We start from the raw sequence: 8,113 nt of genomic DNA on the forward strand, positions 1-8,113 counted from the left end.
TTTTTTTTTTAATTTTTTAAATGTTTATTTATTTTTGAGAGAGAGACATAATGCGAGCAGAGGAGGAGCAGAGAGAGAGGGAGACACAGATCTGAAGCAGGTTCCAGGTTCTGAGCTATCAGTACAGAGCCTGACATGGTGCTCAAACCCATGAACTGCTAGATCCTGACCTGAGCCGATCTAGCTTAACTGACTGAGCCACCCAGGCACCCCTCATCTTGTTTTCTTATAAGGAGACAAAAATAAATTAATACAAAGCAGTTGTAACTTCATTTTAAAACAAAGACATGCTTGGTTGGGAAAGAATGATGTTTTGTTGTTTTGTACCACCTGACAATGACAGGAGACGAAAATACAGTGCCATGTCTTCATTTACTGGGCCAGTTATGTGGACATGTTTATGTCCTGCAGCAATTCATTTGAAAACAAACTGACCTTCACTAAGTGGGATGTAGTTTACCAAAAGAGAAGGACAATTGGAAGGAGGGTTCTGAAGTGCCATTCATTACGTATTCCTCACTCAGTTACCTGGAGAGTGGCTGTATGGCTTTATTTATTGAACACCCATTTATGGAGTACCTTCAAGGTTTCAGACTGGGCAGGAGGTGCTATAGCAGACTTTAAAGTGAAGTACAGTGTTTTTGATCCAAAGGCATCCATCAAGTAGGGAAGACAGACAAGCTAAATCTAGGTGAAGATGCTATGGAAGGACGTCTGCTGTGAATGCAGGATGCTTTGGGAACGCTGGGAAGGCAGTCAGATGCAGAAGAGGCATCCCAGTGGGAGTGATAAGAATATGAATGGAAGCAATGACAGCACTGGGAAACTCTCAGAGGTTGTCTGGCCCAAGATCCTCCACTATAAACCAGTAAGCTAAAGACAGAGAAACACCTGAGCTCCTGTAGCACAGTCCAGGAAGCTGGAATGAGAATTTTTTCAATTTACATATGGACTTGTGGGATTGGGCAACATGGTTGGAGGATGAGTTCTTGGGGCACAGATACTGAGATGCAAGATGTTTACTAGGGAGCAATGTCTGTGAGAGGAAGAGAAAGGCGTGGGATTGATACAGGGAGAAGCATGGCCACACAGGTCTGACCAAGGATCAGCCAGTCCTGAGGACAGCTTGTCAGAGTGTCCCACATTAGGTCCAAATCGCTTTACACCCTTCTCCCAGTCACTGGAGGCAGACTTTCCCAGCTGGGTATGAGCTCCTGAGGCAGTTCTCTGCAGCTGAGGTGGACCATGAGTTGCTCACTGGCAGTTGGAAGCTCTCTGCTGACTGCATTCCCAGTACCTGTCTGGATAGCATGCTTTTTCTTAAAAGGGATCTGGGTGGCACAGCTCTGTGCCTACCTGAACAGAACTGGGTTCAGCTAATATGTACTGAAAACTTCCTATGTGCCAGACCATTATATAGACATCATCTCATTTGATTCTCCCAGTCAGCTTTTGATGAAAGTGTTCTTTTGCTATCTGTAAATTAACAAATTGATGGGCCAGTTTCTCCTCCTCCTCCTTCTTCATAAAAAATGTTTTATTATTTTTTAATGTTTTATTTTTGAGAGAGTACAGGTGGGGGAGGGGCAGAGAGAAGGGACAGAGGATCAGAAGCAGGCTCTACCTTAATAGCAGGGAACCCAATGTGGGGCTTGAACTCAGGAACCTATGAGATCATAACCTAAGATGAAGTGGGATGCTCAACAGACTGAGCCACCCAGGTGCCCCTGGGCCAGTTTCTTCGTAGCTGTGAAAATGTCAGTGGCAGAGTCGTCTTTCAGATGAGCATCCCAATGGGTCTGAGAGCATTGACTAGCCTCATTTGTATCTGAGATCAGCAGCAGACATTGCAACAGTTATTTATCTCAGGAGGGAGCATAGAATCAGGCTATGATTTTGTTTAAGACAAACTGTCAATTTTCAGTCAAAAGGGCCAATGTCTGGGTCCACTTCCTCCCCTGAGAATTTTACAGATATCACTGAGAAAAATAGACCATTTTTATCATGCAAATGCAGGCTCCACCTTTGGGGAGAGACCCCCAGAATTGTCCACCTTAACCCCTCCAACCAAATCAGGAATCTCACCTGTAGTGGTCTAGACAGGTTGCTTGAATATTGCTCATGACTGGACACCTGCACCCTCATGAAGAAGCACCCCAACTGTGATTCTGCTACCCTCTGGAGTCACATGGGAAAATGGCAACTTCCCTTCCCGTTGACTATCGTTTTAGACAAGCGAGAGCAGCTTTCATGCAAACATCTCTTCTTTCCCCCACATTGCTAACCCTGGCTAGGACACCGTGACCTTGGTTGGCTTGCCCACCGTTACATAGGTTTTCTTCCTCATTCACACAGTGGAGGTAAGTATGTCCACCTACTAGGATTGCAAAGCTTAAATGAAACACTGCATTTGTATGGTAAGCACTCAACAGTAATCCTTATGGCCATTGACAATGGTCTTACATTTATTCTCATGGTGAATGAATTGGAGGGCACTCTAATTTATGTGGACACAACACTTCAGTTACAAAGAACATGAATGTGCGTAAATTTCTTTTGTTTGTGTTTTATTTTCTCCCAAGTAGAATGTGTGCTGGATCCAGGTATGGTGCCCCAGTCTCTGTGCATATCAGATTGCTTACAGGGTCTAGGAATCCCCTGCTCCCTATGGCTTTCTATTGGACATGTTTGTTTGTTTGTTTGTTTGTTTGTTTAACATGTATTTATTTTTGTGAGACAGAGTGTGAATGGGGGAGGGGCAGAGAGAGACACAAAATCTGAAGCAGGCTCTAGGCTCTGAGCGTCAGCACAGAACCCAATGCAGGGCTCAAACCCATGAACTGTGAGATCATAACCTGAGCTGAAGTTGAATGCTTAATGGACTGAGCCACTAAGGCACCCCTCCATTGGGCATGCTTAAATACACTGCAGAGGTGTTTGTGTGGCTCAGTCAGTTAAGCACTCAACTCTAGATTTTGGCTCAGGTCTTGATCTCAAGTTTTATGAGACTGAGCCCTGGGTTGGGCTCTGTGCTGACAATGCAGAGCCTGCTTGGGATTCTTTGTCTTCCTCTATCTGCCCCTCCCCTGCTCATGCTTTCTCTCTTGCTTACTTGCTCCATCTCTCTTTCTCTCTCTCTCGCTCTCTCTCTCAAATCAATAAACTTGAAAAAAATAAATATGCTGGATAATTTGAATTCACATCCCCATATTGTATGGAAGTAAAATAATACTTATAGTGATAGCCTCATCCAAAATCACACACATAAGACAGAGCCAGTACCTGGAGTTAAGCATGTTCTTTCTTAGGTCCCAGGAGCACTGCAAATGTAAGGATTGTGGCCTTCTTGGAAAATCTCATGGACTCTCCCTGGAGGGAAGGGGACTTCTAAAACACACACACACACACACACACACACACACACACACACACAACCTAATGAGAACTCCTCATTAAAAGACATTACGGTTAATAGTCTCAGTAATATAGAAATCGAGCTGGTAGGGAACAATTTCTGTAATCTCCTCAGTAGAGAGAACAGAATTGGCAGAGAAAATACTAAATGGGTAGTAGATTCATTGTAAGAGAATCAGTGAAATTTGTATGAAAATTTCACATCTCTTCTATATTAGGAGAGGCTAATATTCTTGGAATAAAGAATGAAATCATGGGCACTCAGAACAGAGCTCCTAATTTTAAAGCTAATGCATGTTCTATTAGCTGCATATGTCAGAACACTCTGATTCATAATTCCATGAGGCCTAGAGCTGTCTGTCCCAGGGGAAAACAGAAATAGAAAAGAGAAAAAAAGAAATCAGATGTTTGTTATATCTTTGGCCAGGCCCAGACACATGGCGATGTTTGTTTGTTTTATATGACCCTCAGTTCTTTCAGCCATCTCTCCTCCCTGTACAAACCTGCTACTATTACCTAGATTCAAGGTGTCTTTTTCCCCTCTCTCTTAAACTATTATGAGAACTTTTAAATTCTAATCGCCTCTCTCCGTCCCTGCCTCCAGAGTTCCCCCACTTTCTTATACATCCTCCATATAAAATCTTACTCAAACTCAGGGCTCCTGGCATACACTGCACTTGCAGAACTGGTGAAAAGTACCGAGTCCTGAACCACACCATCCAAAACTGAGGTTAACATGAAGTTTGACTTTGGGCTTAGGCCTCTGCATTTATAATTAGTGGCTTTACTTATTCTGTGGCTCAGTCATGTTTGAGAACTTTTTCTAAGACATACCAGTCAGCTTTCTACAGTTTTCCAATCTAGAGGACCCTGTGCTAGTTGTGTATGGTAGCTCTTTAGCACTGTAAGAACCTCTCAACACAGCTATCTAGTCTTCCGTGACCTTCCACAAGAAGTTCTACCATGGTCAGCATGTTTCATTTCTGAGTCATTTTCTTGGAGAAGTATGAGTTTCTGAGGGAGACTATTAAAGTACAGCAACAGCATTGCACTTAAAAGAAACTTTGGATGGATTTTTCCTCTCCTGAGGAACTCATCCTCACTTTCAGTCTGTCTATGTCACTTGTATCTCTTGATACTGACTCTGCCTCCACAGTGCCAGTCTTTGCTCTGGTCTTCTTCTAACCTTGGTTATGCAGAGTAGACCCTTCCTTCCTTATAATACTTGGTCCAGAATCAGGGCTGACTTCTGCTATAAAAAGCATCTTTTAATTTTTTTAATGTTTATTCATTTTTGAGGGGGGGGAGAGAGAGAGAGAGAGAGAGAGAAACATAGCATGAGTGGGTAAGGGGCAGAGAGGGAGGGAGACACAGAATTTGAAGCAGGCTCCATGTCCGGAGCTGTCAACACAGAGCTCGATGCAGGGCTTGAACTCACAAACTGTGGCATGATGACCTGAGCCAAAGTCAGAGGCCCAAATGACTGAGCCACTCAGGAGCCCCTAAAGAACATCTTAAAAAAAATCTCTCTCTCCAGAGCAGTTAATATATCAATTGCCAAGAGGGTACATCTCTCTCTAACTCATCGTAGAGAACTATTACAAGTCCTGTCCTTCACCTGCCTACCACCTTTCATGGCCCCACTATAACCTAAATGATTGATTCTCACCTGTAGATACATGTGACATTTAACTGTGGAGTTAAAAATAAAAATACTGATGCCTGGGCTCCAATGTAGATCATTAAATAAATTTCTAGGGGCACCTGGGTAGCTAAGTCAGTTGAGTGTCTGATTTCAGCTCAGGTCATGGTCTCACAGTTTGTGAGTTCGAGCCTCATGTCGGGCTCTGTGCTGACCCCTCAGAGCCTGGAGCCTGCTTCGGATTCTGTGTCTCCCTCTCTCTGCTCCTTCTCTGCTTATGCTCTGTCTGTCTCGCTAAAAAATAAATAAACATTAAAAAATTTTAATAAATTTTTAAGGAAGGGCCTGCAGCACAGATATTTTTTAAATGTTCTCTTAGGTAATTCTGGTTACAGCCAGGATTCACCGCTACTAATTTTGAAACATTCCAGACTCCTACACCTAGCCCTGGTTCACTTTCACGATTCAGATTTAACCTTCATTTCCAGTTTTGTGCCCTTCTCGTATTCATCACACTCTATGTACCAGTCATAACTCTAGGATGTCTCCAATGTGAAAAACAACACTGATCCTTCAAGCGTCGATTAAAACGCCACCCCTTCCATCAATCACCCCTGATTCCCACCATGTGAAAGCAACTCTCCTTCTGAACTCCCCAGCCCTTTCATTTTATCGATGCCACACTCATCACAACACGGCCGTTCTACCTCACATTAGAGTTTTCATATTCATGTACCTTCCTCTCCATTAGCCCATCAACATTCTTTATTATAAGGCATTAAAATTAGCATTTGTTCTATTTTAGTTGCTATATTAATACAACCTGTATTTGATGAATAGTCTTATTAATGGAAAATTTATACATCCATCACACTACATTTATAACACTTAGCTTCCCATGCCTTACAGGAGACAGTGAAATTAGGTATAAAAATGGTAAAACCAAAAATAGGTTGATTTCAAAATTACAGAGATCTTTAGATTTGAGAGCTGAAACGACCTTAGAGATCACTTCTACCACCTTATTATACAGATCAATAGAACAAAGACCAATGAGAGAAAGGAGTTTACTAAGCTCTAGCAGGCAGCTAGTAGAGCGCTGGGAGGAGGCTCCAGATGACCCTGGAAGCACTCTAGTTGCTCTCTCTACTCTATCAGGCCAAATAATTCACACTTAAAGCATCCACAGACATAGTTATTATATAGCAAGAAAACCTACTCTGAAAGCAATTAGATGGCTTTATACTGCACCGTATGTGGCTGCAGGAAAGTAGATTTTGAGGGAAGAGGTACAGGTTTCTTGTCCCTGTTAGAACCGTCACCAAGAATCCCACTGCACTTTGCATGGAGCCCTGCCATCGATAAAACTGGATTCATCACAAACACATCTGAATGCATCAAGTAAACATGAGTCAGCTCCAACTTAACCTAATGATTTGACACATTTTCTTGGAACCCAGATGGTTTTACATGTGTTGTGATCCAAGAAAATGATTTATTATAAATAAAATAAGACTAATTCGGGTCCTGTATGTCCTTAGCATGATGCTAGATGCTTTAAGGAAAACTGAGATGTCTATGTCATGGTGAGTGCCATTTTGAAATTTCCAGGTTGGGGAAGATCAATACAAATATTCAATTGCTTTAAAATAAGACCAGCAGGCAAGCATAAGAATAAATAAATGAGGGGCGCCTGAGTGGCTCAGTCGGTTAAGCCTCTGACTTCAGCTCAGGTCATGATCTCATGTTCGTGGGTTCATGCCCCGCATAGGGCTCTGTGCTGACAGTGCAGAGCCTGGAGCCTGCTTCGGATTCTGTGTCTCCCTCTCTCTCTCTGACCCTCCCCCTCTCATGCTCTGTCTCTCTCTGTCTCAAAAATAAATAAAAAACATTAAAAAAAGAATAAATAAATGACCTATAAGTGTGTGATAAAGAAACACCTTTGCTATTTAAAACCAAAATTGCCTTCTCAGGAGAGGAGAGCATGCCAAGTGAGAGACATTTCAGTTGTTCAGAACATCTTACTGGGTTTACTTATCCTAAGAAAGTCTGGAGCTGAGTTCAAGGATGGAAGCTAAAGAGACCCAAGTCACTAGGTCTTCCTTGAGATCAACATTCTTATCCAAACCTCCTTCCTTTACAATTCCACTTTTTCAGGAGTCTTATCAGAAATCATGGAACCTGCTTTTTCCCCCTGTGAGTACTTAATTGTCAGATGAACCAAGAAGAACACAATGAAAGCATTAATTCAATCCTTAAGCAAACAATAACATGTGAGGCAAAGTTGGCTGTATGTTATGGATTCCATGCACCAAATTATTGCTTGATGATTTGCTCCTTACCCCGAGGATTTTCTAGGTATACTCAGAGAGTCTCTTACCAAGGAAGGGCTTTCTTCCTTAAATGCTATTTGTCCTTTTTGATGCTTGTTGGGTTTATAATGCATTATCTGTTATGATCTCTCAATAAAAGCTTCTGCCTCATACACCGGGCTTTAGTCACGGCTGAAAGCACTATGGAAATTGTTTTTTTCTCCCATTATCATTTATCTTTTCCTTTACTGCCCTAAAGAGGTGCTAACGTGACTCTTAGCAATGAAGGGCAGTTTTTCTTATCGTGGCCTGGGTTTCAGCATGCTAATGTAAGATATCAGGGTGATGCTAAATTATTCCATTTGTTTAAAAACTGACACATAAAAGGTATTTCACATAGCAGCACCAACCAAATCATATCTGACCTGCCCCACTCATGACATTTATGGAGAAACAAGGCTATTGTTGGCTGGTTGCAGAGAGGAAAGTGTCTTTGTCATATAATTGATATTCCCAAATCCTATAAACATCATACTCTCTTGAGAGCTATATTTTAGAGTCTGGTGAGCTCATGTTTTGTTCACAAATTTTAGGGACTTTGCAGGATGATTTGGAGTTCTGGATGTGAGGCAAGCTTCTGAATGCCAAATACTTAGGACTGGATGCTTGATTTTCTGTCTTTAGAAATATAACCTCAAATTCCAAGATTTGAATCAGACATATCAGAAGGGTAGTTTTGACTCCT

This window comes from Suricata suricatta, chromosome 13, assembly GCF_006229205.1.
Source record: "Suricata suricatta isolate VVHF042 chromosome 13, meerkat_22Aug2017_6uvM2_HiC, whole genome shotgun sequence".
Taxonomy (NCBI): domain Eukaryota; kingdom Metazoa; phylum Chordata; class Mammalia; order Carnivora; family Herpestidae; genus Suricata; species Suricata suricatta.